Here is a 15,977-nt window from a genome sequence, read left to right on the forward strand (position 1 = left end):
GTTGTTGCAGAGTAAGAACAGAAAAGTCACAGATGGCTTTCAAATTTGGTGTCATTATAACAACTAAAGTGGTTTAATCAAAAGTGTTTAGGTATTCTATAGCACGTGAGAGGAATTTGATTTCTTATGCAATCTCAAAATGAAAATTTCACACCTTCCATTTTCATTTCGTCTTATTTTACTTGACATTCTTTCCTCTGAAGGATGTATAAAAGTGAAGTTCCTTGCAAAACAAGAGCAGAGGAATATCCAGAAACAGTTTTCCTTCATAAAAAATGATGAGTCTGCATACCATATTTAAGTGGGAGCCCGGCTAGCTCAGTCGGTAGAGCATGAGACTCTTAATCTCAGGGTCGTGGGTTCGAGCCCCACGTTGGGCGAAAACGAGTATTTTTTGCTGGATGATAGCATTGGCTCTCATAATATGGTGATTAATCTTGCATTAGACATGCACTAACTCCTAAAAATTGTATCTCCCTTGGTTACTCATTCATGAGAAATGTATCTCCAAGATTAGGTAGGGCCTGAGTCTAGGTTAACATACAGTGATATCACTCCTATTCAAGTACTAAACATGCCAACCTGAAGTGTAAAACATCCCCTAGGTGTAGTTAAGGCATCAGTTAGGAGTGAACTGAACACTCATGTTATGGGCAATTAGACTTAAAATACAGTGTGGACAGCAGTAACGTTACTTTTGAAATGTGATGCTGAGTGAGCACACAGGGGAATTAGCTCAAATGGTAGAGCGCTCGCTTAGCATACGAGAGGTAGCGGGATCGATGCCCCCATTCTCCATTTTAAAATTTGCATACATTTTACTTTTTAACTTGTAATTGCCATGGTTGTTGCAGAGTAAGAACAGAAAAGTCACAGATGGCTTTCAAATTTGGTGTCATTATAACAACTAAAGTGGTTTAATCAAAAGTGTTTAGGTATTCTATAGCACGTGAGAGGAATTTGATTTCTTATGCAATCTCAAAATGAAAATTTCACACCTTCCATTTTCATTTCGTCTTATTTTACTTGACATTCTTTCCTCTGAAGGATGTATGAAAGTGAAGTTCCTTGCAAAACAAGAGCAGAGGAATATCCAGAAACGGTTTTCCTTAATAAAAAATGATGAGTCTGCATACCATATTTAAGTGGGAGCCCGGCTAGCTCAGTCGGTAGAGCATGAGACTCTTAATATCAGGGTCGTGGGTTCGAGCCCCACGTTGGGCGAAAACGAGTATTTTTTGCTGGATGATTGCATTGGCTCTCATAATATGGTGATTAATCTTGCATTAGACATGCACTAACTCCTAAAAATTGTATCTCCCTTGGTTACTCATTCATGAGAAATGTATCTCCAAGATTAGGTAGGGCCTGAGTCTAGGTTAACATACAGTGATATCACTCCTATTCAAGTACTAAACATGCCAACCTGAAGTGTAAAACATCCCCTAGGTGTAGTTAAGGCATCAGTTAGGAGTGAACTGAACACTCATGTTATGGGCAATTAGACTTAAAATAAAGTGTGGACAGCAGTAACGTTACTTTTGAAATGTGATGCTGAGTGAGCACACAGGGGAATTAGCTCAAATGGTAGAGCGCTCGCTTAGCATGCGAGAGGTAGCGGGATCGATGCCCGCATTCTCCATTCTAAAATTTGCATACATTTTACTTTTTAACTTGTAATTGCCATGGTTGTTGCAGAGTAAGAACAGAAAAGTCACAGATGGCTTTCAAATTTGGTGTCATTATAACAACTAAAGTGGTTTAATCAAAAGTGTTTAGGTATTCTATAGCACGTGAGAGGAATTTGATTTCTTATGCAATCTCAAAATGAAAATTTCACACCTTCCATTTTCATTTCGTCTTATTTTACTTGACATTCTTTCCTCTGAAGGATGTATAAAAGTGAAGTTCCTTGCAAAACAAGAGCAGAGGAATATCCAGAAACAGTTTTCCTTAATAAAAAATGATGAGTCTGCATACCATCTTTAAGTGGGAGCCCGGCTAGCTCAGTCGGTAGAGCATGAGACTCTTAATCTCAGGGTTGTGGGTTCGAGCCCCACGTTGGGTGAAAACGAGTATTTTTTGCTGGATGATAGCATTGGCTCTCATAATATGGTGATTAATCTTGCATTAGACATGCACTAACTCCTAAAAATTGTATCTCCCTTGGTTACTCATTCATGAGAAATGTATCTCCAAGATTAGGTAGGGCCTGAGTCTAGGTTAACATACAGTGATATCACTCCTATTCAAGTACTAAACATGCCAACCTGAAGTGTAAAACATCCCCTAGGTGTAGTTAAGGCATCAGTTAGGAGTGAACTGAACACTCATGTTATGGGCAATTAGACTTAAAATACAGTGTGGACAGCAGTAACGTTACTTTTGAAATGTGATGCTGAGTGAGCACACAGGGGAATTAGCTCAAATGGTAGAGCGCTCGCTTAGCATACGAGAGGTAGCGGGATCGATGCCCCCATTCTCCATTTTAAAATTTGCATACATTTTACTTTTTAACTTGTAATTGCCATGGTTGTTGCAGAGTAAGAACAGAAAAGTCACAGATGGCTTTCAAATTTGGTGTCATTATAACAACTAAAGTGGTTTAATCAAAAGTGTTTAGGTATTCTATAGCACGTGAGAGGAATTTGATTTCTTATGCAATCTCAAAATGAAAATTTCACACCTTCCATTTTCATTTCGTCTTATTTTACTTGACATTCTTTCCTCTGAAGGATGTATGAAAGTGAAGTTCCTTGCAAAACAAGAGCAGAGGAATATCCAGAAACGGTTTTCCTTAATAAAAAATGATGAGTCTGCATACCATATTTAAGTGGGAGCCCGGCTAGCTCAGTCGGTAGAGCATGAGACTCTTAATATCAGGGTCGTGGGTTCGAGCCCCACGTTGGGCGAAAACGAGTATTTTTTGCTGGATGATTGCATTGGCTCTCATAATATGGTGATTAATCTTGCATTAGACATGCACTAACTCCTAAAAATTGTATCTCCCTTGGTTACTCATTCATGAGAAATGTATCTCCAAGATTAGGTAGGGCCTGAGTCTAGGTTAACATACAGTGATATCACTCCTATTCAAGTACTAAACATGCCAACCTGAAGTGTAAAACATCCCCTAGGTGTAGTTAAGGCATCAGTTAGGAGTGAACTGAACACTCATGTTATGGGCAATTAGACTTAAAATAAAGTGTGGACAGCAGTAACGTTACTTTTGAAATGTGATGCTGAGTGAGCACACAGGGGAATTAGCTCAAATGGTAGAGCGCTCGCTTAGCATGCGAGAGGTAGCGGGATCGATGCCCGCATTCTCCAATCTAAAATTTGCATACATTTTACTTTTTAACTTGTAATTGCCATGGTTGTTGCAGAGTAAGAACAGAAAAGTCACAGATGGCTTTCAAATTTGGTGTCATTATAACAACTAAAGTGGTTTAATCAAAAGTGTTTAGGTATTCTATAGCACGTGAGAGGAATTTGATTTCTTATGCAATCTCAAAATGAAAATTTCACACCTTCCATTTTCATTTCGTCTTATTTTACTTGACATTCTTTCCTCTGAAGGATGTATAAAAGTGAAGTTCCTTGCAAAACAAGAGCAGAGGAATATCCAGAAACAGTTTTCCTTAATAAAAAATGATGAGTCTGCATACCATATTTAAGTGGGAGCCCGGCTAGCTCAGTCGGTAGAGCATGAGACTCTTAATCTCAGGGTTGTGGGTTCGAGCCCCACGTTGGGTGAAAACGAGTATTTTTTGCTGGATGATAGCATTGGCTCTCATAATATGGTGATTAATCTTGCATTAGACATGCACTAACTCCTAAAAATTGTATCTCCCTTGGTTACTCATTCATGAGAAATGTATCTCCAAGATTAGGTAGGGCCTGAGTCTAGGTTAACATACAGTGATATCACTCCTATTCAAGTACTAAACATGCCAACCTGAAGTGTAAAACATCCCCTAGGTGTAGTTAAGGCATCAGTTAGGAGTGAACTGAACACTCATGTTATGGGCAATTAGACTTAAAATACAGTGTGGACAGCAGTAACGTTACTTTTGAAATGTGATGCTGAGTGAGCACACAGGGGAATTAGCTCAAATGGTAGAGCGCTCGCTTAGCATACGAGAGGTAGCGGGATCGATGCCCCCATTCTCCATTTTAAAATTTGCATACATTTTACTTTTTAACTTGTAATTGCCATGGTTGTTGCAGAGTAAGAACAGAAAAGTCACAGATGGCTTTCAAATTTGGTGTCATTATAACAACTAAAGTGGTTTAATCAAAAGTGTTTAGGTATTCTATAGCACGTGAGAGGAATTTGATTTCTTATGCAATCTCAAAATGAAAATTTCACACCTTCCATTTTCATTTCGTCTTATTTTACTTGACATTCTTTCCTCTGAAGGATGTATGAAAGTGAAGTTCCTTGCAAAACAAGAGCAGAGGAATATCCAGAAACGGTTTTCCTTAATAAAAAATGATGAGTCTGCATACCATATTTAAGTGGGAGCCCGGCTAGCTCAGTCGGTAGAGCATGAGACTCTTAATCTCAGGGTTGTGGGTTCGAGCCCCACGTTGGGTGAAAACGAGTATTTTTTGCTGGATGATAGCATTGGCTCTCATAATATGGTGATTAATCTTGCATTAGACATGCACTAACTCCTAAAAATTGTATCTCCCTTGGTTACTCATTCATGAGAAATGTATCTCCAAGATTAGGTAGGGCCTGAGTCTAGGTTAACATACAGTGATATCACTCCTATTCAAGTACTAAACATGCCAACCTGAAGTGTAAAACATCCCCTAGGTGTAGTTAAGGCATCAGTTAGGAGTGAACTGAACACTCATGTTATGGGCAATTAGACTTAAAATAAAGTGTGGACAGCAGTAACGTTACTTTTGAAATGTGATGCTGAGTGAGCACACAGGGGAATTAGCTCAAATGGTAGAGCGCTCGCTTAGCATGCGAGAGGTAGCGGGATCGATGCCCGCATTCTCCATTCTAAAATTTGCATACATTTTACTTTTTAACTTGTAATTGCCATGGTTGTTGCAGAGTAAGAACAGAAAAGTCACAGATGGCTTTCAAATTTGGTGTCATTATAACAACTAAAGTGGTTTAATCAAAAGTGTTTAGGTATTCTATAGCACGTGAGAGGAATTTGATTTCTTATGCAATCTCAAAATGAAAATTTCACACCTTCCATTTTCATTTCGTCTTATTTTACTTGACATTCTTTCCTCTGAAGGATGTATAAAAGTGAAGTTCCTTGCAAAACAAGAGCAGAGGAATATCCAGAAACAGTTTTCCTTAATAAAAAATGATGAGTCTGCATACCATATTTAAGTGGGAGCCCGGCTAGCTCAGTCGGTAGAGCATGAGACTCTTAATCTCAGGGTTGTGGGTTCGAGCCCCACGTTGGGTGAAAACGAGTATTTTTTGCTGGATGATAGCATTGGCTCTCATAATATGGTGATTAATCTTGCATTAGACATGCACTAACTCCTAAAAATTGTATCTCCCTTGGTTACTCATTCATGAGAAATGTATCTCCAAGATTAGGTAGGGCCTGAGTCTAGGTTAACATACAGTGATATCACTCCTATTCAAGTACTAAACATGCCAACCTGAAGTGTAAAACATCCCCTAGGTGTAGTTAAGGCATCAGTTAGGAGTGAACTGAACACTCATGTTATGGGCAATTAGACTTAAAATACAGTGTGGACAGCAGTAACGTTACTTTTGAAATGTGATGCTGAGTGAGCACACAGGGGAATTAGCTCAAATGGTAGAGCGCTCGCTTAGCATGCGAGAGGTAGCGGGATCGATGCCCGCATTCTCCATTCTAAAATTTGCATACATTTTACTTTTTAACTTGTAATTGCCATGGTTGTTGCAGAGTAAGAACAGAAAAGTCACAGATGGCTTTCAAATTTGGTGTCATTATAACAACTAAAGTGGTTTAATCAAAAGTGTTTAGGTATTCTATAGCACGTGAGAGGAATTTGATTTCTTATGCAATCTCAAAATGAAAATTTCACACCTTCCATTTTCATTTCGTCTTATTTTACTTGACATTCTTTCCTCTGAAGGATGTATAAAAGTGAAGTTCCTTGCAAAACAAGAGCAGAGGAATATCCAGAAACAGTTTTCCTTAATAAAAAATGATGAGTCTGCATACCATATTTAAGTGGGAGCCCGGCTAGCTCAGTCGGTAGAGCATGAGACTCTTAATTTCAGGGTTGTGGGTTCGAGCCCCACGTTGGGCGAAAACGAGTATTTTTTGCTGGATGATAGCATTGGCTCTCATAATATGGTGATTAATCTTGCATTAGACATGCACTAACTCCTAAAAATTGTATCTCCCTTGGTTACTCATTCATGAGAAATGTATCTCCAAGATTAGGTAGGGCCTGAGTCTAGGTTAACATACAGTGATATCACTCCTATTCTAGTACTAAACATGCCAACCTGAAGTGTAAAACATCCCCTAGGTGTAGTTAAGGCATCAGTTAGGAGTGAACTGAACACTCATGTTATGGGCAATTAGACTTAAAATAAAGTGTGGACAGCAGTAACGTTACTTTTGAAATGTGATGCTGAGTGAGCACACAGGGGAATTAGCTCAAATGGTAGAGCGCTCGCTTAGCATGCGAGAGGTAGCGGGATCGATGCCCGCATTCTCCATTTTAAAATTTGCATACATTTTACTTTTTAACTTGTAATTTCCATGGTTGTTGCAGAGTAAGAACAGAAAAGTCACAGATGGCTTTCAAATTTGGTGTCATTATAACAACTAAAGTGGTTTAATCAAAAGTGTTTAGGTATTCTATAGCACGTGAGAGGAATTTGATTTCTTATGCAATCTCAAAATGAAAATTTCACACCTTCCATTTTCATTTCGTCTTATTTTACTTGACATTCTTTCCTCTGAAGGATGTATAAAAGTGAAGTTCCTTGCAAAACAAGAGCAGAGGAATATCCAGAAACAGTTTTCCTTAATAAAAAATGATGAGTCTGCATACCATATTTAAGTGGGAGCCCGGCTAGCTCAGTCGGTAGAGCATGAGACTCTTAATCTCAGGGTCGTGGGTTCAAGCCCCACGTTGGGCGAAAACGAGTATTTTTTGCTGGATGATTGCATTGGCTCTCATAATATGGTGATTAATCTTGCGTTAGACATGCACTAACTCCTAAAAATTGTATCTCCCTTGGTTACTCATTCATGAGAAATGTATCTCCAAGATTAGGTAGGGCCTGAGTCTAGGTTAACATACAGTGATATCACTCCTATTCAAGTACTAAACATGCCAACCTGAAGTGTAAAACATCCCCTAGGTGTAGTTAAGGCATCAGTTAGGAGTGAACTGAACACTCATGTTATGGGCAATTAGACTTAAAATAAAGTGTGGCAGCAGTAACGTTACTTTTGAAATGTGATGCTGAGTGAGCACACAGGGGAATTGGCTCAAATGGTAGAGCGCTCGCTTAGCATGCGAGAGGTAGAGGGATCGATGCCCGCATTCTCCATTCTAAAATTTGCATACATTTTACTTTTTAACTTGTAATTGCCATGGTTGTTGCAGAGTAAGAACAGAAAAGTCACAGATGGCTTTCAAATTTGGTGTCATTATAACAACTAAAGTGGTTTAATCAAAAGTGTTTAGGTATTCTATAGCACGTGAGAGGAATTTGATTTCTTATGCAATCTCAAAATGAAAATTTCACACCTTCCATTTTCATTTCGTCTTATTTTACTTGACATTCTTTCCTCTGAAGGATGTATAAAAGTGAAGTTCCTTGCAAAACAAGAGCAGAGGAATATCCAGAAACAGTTTTCCTTAATAAAAAATGATGAGTCTGCATACCATATTTAAGTGGGAGCCCGGCTAGCTCAGTCGGTAGAGCATGAGACTCTTAATCTCAGGGTCGTGGGTTCGAGCCCCACGTTGGGCGAAAACGAGTATTTTTTGCTGGATGATAGCATTGGCTCTCATAATATGGTGATTAATCTTGCATTAGACATGCACTAACTCCTAAAAATTGTATCTCCCTTGGTTACTCATTCATGAGAAATGTATCTCCAAGATTAGGTAGGGCCTGAGTCTAGGTTAACATACAGTGATATCACTCCTATTCAAGTACTAAACATGCCAACCTGAAGTGTAAAACATCCCCTAGGTGTAGTTAAGGCATCAGTTAGGAGTGAACTGAACACTCATGTTATGGGCAATTAGACTTAAAATACAGTGTGGACAGCAGTAACGTTACTTTTGAAATGTGATGCTGAGTGAGCACACAGGGGAATTAGCTCAAATGGTAGAGCGCTCGCTTAGCATACGAGAGGTAGCGGGATCGATGCCCGCATTCTCCATTCTAAAATTTGCATACATTTTACTTTTTAACTTGTAATTGCCATGGTTGTTGCAGAGTAAGAACATGAAAGTCACAGATGGCTTTCAAATTTGGTGTCATTATAACAACTAAAGTGGTTTAATCAAAAGTGTTTAGGTATTCTATAGCACGTGAGAGGAATTTGATTTCTTATGCAATCTCAAAATGAAAATTTCACACCTTCCATTTTCATTTCGTCTTATTTTACTTGACATTCTTTCCTCTGAAGGATGTATGAAAGTGAAGTTCCTTGCAAAACAAGAGCAGAGGAATATCCAGAAACAGTTTTCCTTAATAAAAAATGATGAGTCTGCATACCATATTTAAGTGGGAGCCCGGCTAGCTCAGTCGGTAGAGCATGAGACTCTTAATCTCAGGGTCGTGGGTTCGAGCCCCACGTTGGGCGAAAACGAGTATTTTTTGCTGGATGATAGCATTGGCTCTCATAATATGGTGATTAATCTTGCATTAGACATGCACTAACTCCTAAAAATTGTATCTCCCTTGGTTACTCATTCATGAGAAATGTATCTCCAAGATTAGGTAGGGCCTGAGTCTAGGTTAACATGCAGTGATATCACTCCTATTCAAGTACTAAACATGCCAACCTGAAGTGTAAAACATCCCCTAGGTGTAGTTAAGGCATCAGTTAGGAGTGAACTGAACACTCATGTTATGGGCAATTAGACTTAAAATAAAGTGTGGACAGCAGTAACGTTACTTTTGAAATGTGATGCTGAGTGAGCACACAGGGGAATTAGCTCAAATGGTAGAGCGCTCGCTTAGCATGCGAGAGGTAGCGGGATCGATGCCCGCATTCTCCATTCTAAAATTTGCATACATTTTACTTTTTAACTTGTAATTGCCATGGTTGTTGCAGAGTAAGAACAGAAAAGTCACAGATGGCTTTCAAATTTGGTGTCATTATAACAACTAAAGTGGTTTAATCAAAAGTGTTTAGGTATTCTATAGCACGTGAGAGGAATTTGATTTCTTATGCAATCTCAAAATGAAAATTTCACACCTTCCATTTTCATTTCGTCTTATTTTACTTGACATTCTTTCCTCTGAAGGATGTATAAAAGTGAAGTTCCTTGCAAAACAAGAGCAGAGGAATATCCAGAAACAGTTTTCCTTAATAAAAAATGATGAGTCTGCATACCATATTTAAGTGGGAGCCCGGCTAGCTCAGTTGGTAGAGCATGAGACTCTTAATCTCAGGGTCGTGGGTTCGAGCCCCATGTTGGGCAAAAACGAGTATTTTTTGCTGGATGATAGCATTGGCTCTCATAATATGGTGATTAATCTTGCATTAGACATGCACTAACTCCTAAAAATTGTATCTCCCTTGGTTACTCATTCATGAGAAATGTATCTCCAAGATTAGGTAGGGCCTGAGTCTAGGTTAACATACAGTGATATCACTCCTATTCAAGTACTAAACATGCCAACCTGAAGTGTAAAACATCCCCTAGGTGTAGTTAAGGCATCAGTTAGGAGTGAACTGAACACTCATGTTATGGGCAATTAGACTTAAAATAAAGTGTGGACAGCAGTAACGTTACTTTTGAAATGTGATGCTGAGTGAGCACACAGGGGAATTAGCTCAAATGGTAGAGCGCTCGCTTAGCATGCGAGAGGTAGCGGGATCGATGCCCGCATTCTCCATTTTAAAATTTGCATACATTTTACTTTTTAACTTGTAATTGCCATGGTTGTTGCAGAGTAAGAACAGAAAAGTCACAGATGGCTTTCAAATTTGGTGTCATTATAACAACTAAAGTGGTTTAATCAAAAGTGTTTAGGTATTCTATAGCACGTGAGAGGAATTTGATTTCTTATGCAATCTCAAAATGAAAATTTCACACCTTCCATTTTCATTTCGTCTTATTTTACTTGACATTCTTTCCTCTGAAGGATGTATAAAAGTGAAGTTCCTTGCAAAACAAGAGCAGAGGAATATCCAGAAACGGTTTTCCTTAATAAAAAATGATGAGTCTGCATACCATATTTAAGTGGGAGCCCGGCTATCTCAGTCGGTAGAGCATGAGACTCTTAATATCAGGGTCGTGGGTTCGAGCCCCACGTTGGGCGAAAACGAGTATTTTTTGCTGGATGATTGCATTGGCTCTCATAATATGGTGATTAATCTTGCATTAGACATGCACTAACTCCTAAAAATTGTATCTCCCTTGGTTACTCATTCATGAGAAATGTATCTCCAAGATTAGGTAGGGCCTGAGTCTAGGTTAACATACAGTGATATCACTCCTATTCAAGTACTAAACATGCCAACCTGAAGTGTAAAACATCCCCTAGGTGTAGTTAAGGCATCAGTTAGGAGTGAACTGAACACTCATGTTATGGGCAATTAGACTTAAAATAAAGTGTGGACAGCAGTAACGTTACTTTTGAAATGTGATGCTGAGTGAGCACACAGGGGAATTAGCTCAAATGGTAGAGCGCTCGCTTAGCATGCGAGAGGTAGCGGGAGCGATGCCCGCATTCTCCATTCTAAAATTTGCATACATTTTACTTTTTAACTTGTAATTGCCATGGTTGTTGCAGAGTAAGAACAGAAAAGTCACAGATGGCTTTCAAATTTGGTGTCATTATAACAACTAAAGTGGTTTAATCAAAAGTGTTTAGGTATTCTATAGCACGTGAGAGGAATTTGATTTCTTATGCAATCTCAAAATGAAAATTTCACACCTTCCATTTTCATTTCGTCTTATTTTACTTGACATTCTTTCCTCTGAAGGATGTATAAAAGTGAAGTTCCTTGCAAAACAAGAGCAGAGGAATATCCAGAAACAGTTTTCCTTAATAAAAAATGATGAGTCTGCATACCATGTTTAAGTGGGAGCCCGGCTAGCTCAGTCGGTAGAGCATGAGACTCTTAATCTCAGGGTCGTGGGTTCGAGCCCCACGTTGGGCGAAAACGAGTATTTTTTGCTGGATGATAGCATTGGCTCTCATAATATGGTGATTAATCTTGCATTAGACATGCACTAACTCCTAAAAATTGTATCTCCCTTGGTTACTCATTCATGAGAAATGTATCTCCAAGATTAGGTAGGGCCTGAGTCTAGGTTAACATGCAGTGATATCACTCCTATTCAAGTACTAAACATGCCAACCTGAAGTGTAAAACATCCCCTAGGTGTAGTAAAGGCATCAGTTAGGAGTGAACTGAACACTCATGTTATGGGCAATTAGACTTAAAATAAAGTGTGGACAGCAGTAACGTTACTTTTGAAATGTGATGCTGAGTGAGCACACAGGGGAATTAGCTCAAATGGTAGAGCGCTCGCTTAGCATGCGAGAGGTAGCGGGATCGATGCCCGCATTCTCCATTTTAAAATTTGCATACATTTTACTTTTTAACTTGTAATTGCCATGGTTGTTGCAGAGTAAGAACAGAAAAGTCACAGATGGCTTTCAAATTTGGTGTCATTATAACAACTAAAGTGGTTTAATCAAAAGTGTTTAGGTATTCTATAGCACGTGAGAGGAATTTGATTTCTTATGCAATCTCAAAATGAAAATTTCACACCTTCCATTTTCATTTCGTCTTATTTTACTTGACATTCTTTCCTCTGAAGGATGTATAAAAGTGAAGTTCCTTGCAAAACAAGAGCAGAGGAATATCCAGAAACAGTTTTCCTTAATAAAAAATGATGAGTCTGCATACCATATTTAAGTGGGAGCCCGGCTAGCTCAGTCGGTAGAGCATGAGACTCTTAATCTCAGGGTCGTGGGTTCGAACCCCACGTTGGGCGAAAACGAGTATTTTTTGCTGGATGATAGCATTGGCTCTCATAATATGGTGATTAATTTTGCATTAGACATGCACTAACTCCTAAAAATTGTATCTCCCTTGGTTACTCATTCATGAGAAATGTATCTCCAAGATTAGGTAGGGCCTGAGTCTACGTTAACATGCAGTGATATCACTCCTATTCAAGTACTAAACATGCCAACCTGAAGTGTAAAACATCCCCTAGGTGTAGTTAAGGCATCAGTTAGGAGTGAACTGAACACTCATGTTATGGGCAATTAGACTTAAAATAAAGTGTGGACAGCAGTAACGTTACTTTTGAAATGTGATGCTGAGTGAGCACACAGGGGAATTAGCTCAAATGGTAGAGCGCTCGCTTAGCATGCGAGAGGTAGCGGGATCGATGCCCGCATTCTCCATTTTAAAATTTGCATACATTTTACTTTTTAACTTGTAATTGCCATGGTTGTTGCAGAGTAAGAACAGAAAAGTCACAGATGGCTTTCAAATTTGGTGTCATTATAACAACTAAAGTGGTTTAATCAAAAGTGTTTAGGTATTCTATAGCACGTGAGAGGAATTTGATTTCTTATGCAATCTCAAAATGAAAATTTCACACCTTCCATTTTCATTTCGTCTTATTTTACTTGACATTCTTTCCTCTGAAGGATGTATAAAAGTGAAGTTCCTTGCAAAACAAGAGCAGAGGAATATCCAGAAACAGTTTTCCTTAATAAAAAATGATGAGTCTGCATACCATATTTAAGTGGGAGCCCGGCTAGCTCAGTCGGTAGAGCATGAGACTCTTAATCTCAGGGTCGTGGGTTCGAGCCCCAAGTTGGGCGATAACGAGTATTTTTTGCTGGATGATAGCATTGGCTCTCATAATATGGTGATTAATCTTGCATTAGACATGCACTAACTCCTAAAAATTGTATCTCCCTTGGTTACTCATTCATGAGAAATGTATCTCCAAGATTAGGTAGGGCCTGAGTCTAGGTTAACATGCAGTGATATCACTCCTATTCAAGTACTAAACATGCCAACCTGAAGTGTAAAACATCCCCTAGGTGTAGTTAAGGCATCAGTTAGGAGTGAACTGAACACTCATGTTATGGGCAATTAGACTTAAAATAAAGTGTGGACAGCAGTAACGTTACTTTTGAAATGTGATGCTGAGTGAGCACACAGGGGAATTAGCTCAAATGGTAGAGCGCTCGCTTAGCATGCGAGAGGTAGCGGGATCGATGCCCGCATTCTCCATTCTAAAATTTGCATACATTTTACTTTTTAACTTGTAATTGCCATGGTTGTTGCAGAGTAAGAACAGAAAAGTCACAGATGGCTTTCAAATTTGGTGTCATTATAACAACTAAAGTGGTTTAATCAAAAGTGTTTAGGTATTCTATAGCACGTGAGAGAAATTTGATTTCTTATGCAATCTCAAAATGAAAATTTCACACCTTCCATTTTCATTTCGTCTTATTTTACTTGACATTCTTTCCTCTGAAGGATGTATAAAAGTGAAGTTCCTTGCAAAACAAGAGCAGAGGAATATCCAGAAACAGTTTTCCTTAATAAAAAATGATGAGTCTGCATACCATATTTAAGTGGGAGCCCGGCTAGCTCAGTCGGTAGAGCATGAGACTCTTAATCTCAGGGTCGTGGGTTCGAGCCCCACGTTGGGCGAAAACGAGTATTTTTTGCTGGATGATAGCATTGGCTCTCATAATATGGTGATTAATCTTGCATTAGACATGCACTAACTCCTAAAAATTGTATCTCCCTTGGTTACTCATTCATGAGAAATGTATCTCCAAGATTAGGTAGGGCCTGAGTCTAGGTTAACATGCAGTGATATCACTCCTATTCAAGTACTAAACATGCCAACCTGAAGTGTAAAACATCCCCTAGGTGTAGTTAAGGCATCAGTTAGGAGTGAACTGAACACTCATGTTATGGGCAATTAGACTTAAAATAAAGTGTGGACAGCAGTAACGTTACTTTTGAAATGTGATGCTGAGTGAGCACACAGGGGAATTAGCTCAAATGGTAGAGCGCTCGCTTAGCATGCGAGAGGTAGCGGGATCGATGCCCGCATTCTCCATTTTAAAATTTGCATACATTTTACTTTTTAACTTGTAATTGCCATGGTTGTTGCAGAGTAAGAACAGAAAAGTCACAGATGGCTTTCAAATTTGGTGTCATTATTACAACTAAAGTGGTTTAATCAAAAGTGTTTAGGTATTCTATAGCACGTGAGAGGAATTTGATTTCTTATGCAATCTCAAAATGAAAATTTCACACCTTCCATTTTCATTTCGTCTTATTTTACTTGACATTCTTTCCTCTGAAGGATGTATAAAAGTGAAGTTCCTTGCAAAACAAGAGCAGAGGAATATCCAGAAACAGTTTTCCTTAATAAAAAATGATGAGTCTGCATACCATATTTAAGTGGGAGCCCGGCTAGCTCAGTCGGTAGAGCATGAGACTCTTAATCTCAGGGTCGTGGGTTCGAGCCCCACGTTGGGCGAAAACGAGTATTTTTTGCTGGATGATAGCATTGGCTCTCATAATATGGTGATTAATCTTGCATTAGACATGCACTAACTCCTAAAAATTGTATCTCCCTTGGTTACTCATTCATGAGAAATGTATCTCCAAGATTAGGTAGGGCCTGAGTCTAGGTTAACATGCAGTGATATCACTCCTATTCAAGTACTAAACATGCCAACCTGAAGTGTAAAACATCCCCTAGGTGTAGTTAAGGCATCAGTTAGGAGTGAACTGAACACTCATGTTATGGGCAATTAGACTTAAAATAAAGTGTGGACAGCAGTAACGTTACTTTTGAAATGTGATGCTGAGTGAGCACACAGGGGAATTAGCTCAAATGGTAGAGCGCTCGCTTAGCATGCGAGAGGTAGCGGGATCGATGCCCGCATTCTCCATTCTAAAATTTGCATACATTTTACTTTTTAACTTGTAATTGCCATGGTTGTTGCAGAGTAAGAACAGAAAAGTCACAGATGGCTTTCAAATTTGGTGTCATTATAACAACTAAAGTAGTTTAATCAAAAGTGTTTAGGTATTCTATAGCACGTGAGAGGAATTTGATTTCTTATGCAATCTCAAAATGAAAATTTCACACCTTCCATTTTCATTTCGTCTTATTTTACTTGACATTCTTTCCTCTGAAGGATGTATAAAAGTGAAGTTCCTTGCAAAACAAGAGCAGAGGAATATCCAGAAACGGTTTTCCTTAATAAAAAATGATGAGTCTGCATACCATATTTAAGTGGGAGCCCGGCTATCTCAGTCGGTAGAGCATGAGACTCTTAATATCAGGGTCGTGGGTTCGAGCCCCACGTTGGGCGAAAACGAGTATTTTTTGCTGTATGATTGCATTGGCTCTCATAATATGGTGATTAATCTTGCATTAGACATGCACTAACTCCTAAAAATTGTATCTCCCTTGGTTACTCATTCATGAGAAATGTATCTCCAAGATTAGGTAGGGCCTGAGTCTAGGTTAACATACAGTGATATCACTCCTATTCAAGTACTAAACATGCCAACCTGAAGTGTAAAACATCCCCTAGGTGTAGTTAAGGCATCAGTTAGGAGTGAACTGAACACTCATGTTATGGGCAATTAGACTTAAAATAAAGTGTGGACAGCAGTAACGTTACTTTTGAAATGTGATGCTGAGTGAGCACACAGGGGAATTAGCTCAAATGGTAGAGCGCTCGCTTAGCATGCGAGAGGTAGCGAGATCGATGC

At 38.9% G+C, this 15,977-nt stretch overlaps 7 non-coding genes across 7 annotated transcripts; all 7 read left to right on the top strand.

Moving 5' to 3' along the window:
• The first annotated feature begins 307 nt into the window (after nt 1-307).
• Nucleotides 308-380, top strand: TRNAK-CUU (transfer RNA lysine (anticodon CUU)). Its single transcript has one exon. It is a non-coding gene; the product is annotated as a tRNA-Lys (tRNA).
• Nucleotides 381-7,902: 7,522 nt separating this feature from the next.
• Nucleotides 7,903-7,975, top strand: TRNAK-CUU (transfer RNA lysine (anticodon CUU)). Its single transcript has one exon. It is a non-coding gene; the product is annotated as a tRNA-Lys (tRNA).
• Nucleotides 7,976-8,746: 771 nt separating this feature from the next.
• TRNAK-CUU (transfer RNA lysine (anticodon CUU)) lies at nt 8,747-8,819 on the top strand. Its single transcript has one exon. It is a non-coding gene; the product is annotated as a tRNA-Lys (tRNA).
• Nucleotides 8,820-11,278: 2,459 nt separating this feature from the next.
• Nucleotides 11,279-11,351, top strand: TRNAK-CUU (transfer RNA lysine (anticodon CUU)). The gene has a single exon. It is a non-coding gene; the product is annotated as a tRNA-Lys (tRNA).
• Nucleotides 11,352-12,122: 771 nt separating this feature from the next.
• On the top strand, nt 12,123-12,195 carry TRNAK-CUU (transfer RNA lysine (anticodon CUU)). Its single transcript has one exon. It is a non-coding gene; the product is annotated as a tRNA-Lys (tRNA).
• A 1,615-nt stretch (nt 12,196-13,810) lies between these two features.
• Nucleotides 13,811-13,883, top strand: TRNAK-CUU (transfer RNA lysine (anticodon CUU)). Its single transcript has one exon. It is a non-coding gene; the product is annotated as a tRNA-Lys (tRNA).
• Nucleotides 13,884-14,654: 771 nt separating this feature from the next.
• On the top strand, nt 14,655-14,727 carry TRNAK-CUU (transfer RNA lysine (anticodon CUU)). Its single transcript has one exon. It is a non-coding gene; the product is annotated as a tRNA-Lys (tRNA).
• The last annotated feature ends 1,250 nt before the right edge of the window (nt 14,728-15,977 follow it).

This window comes from Triturus cristatus, chromosome 4_1, assembly GCF_964204655.1.
Source record: "Triturus cristatus chromosome 4_1, aTriCri1.1, whole genome shotgun sequence".
Lineage (NCBI taxonomy): Eukaryota > Metazoa > Chordata > Amphibia > Caudata > Salamandridae > Triturus > Triturus cristatus.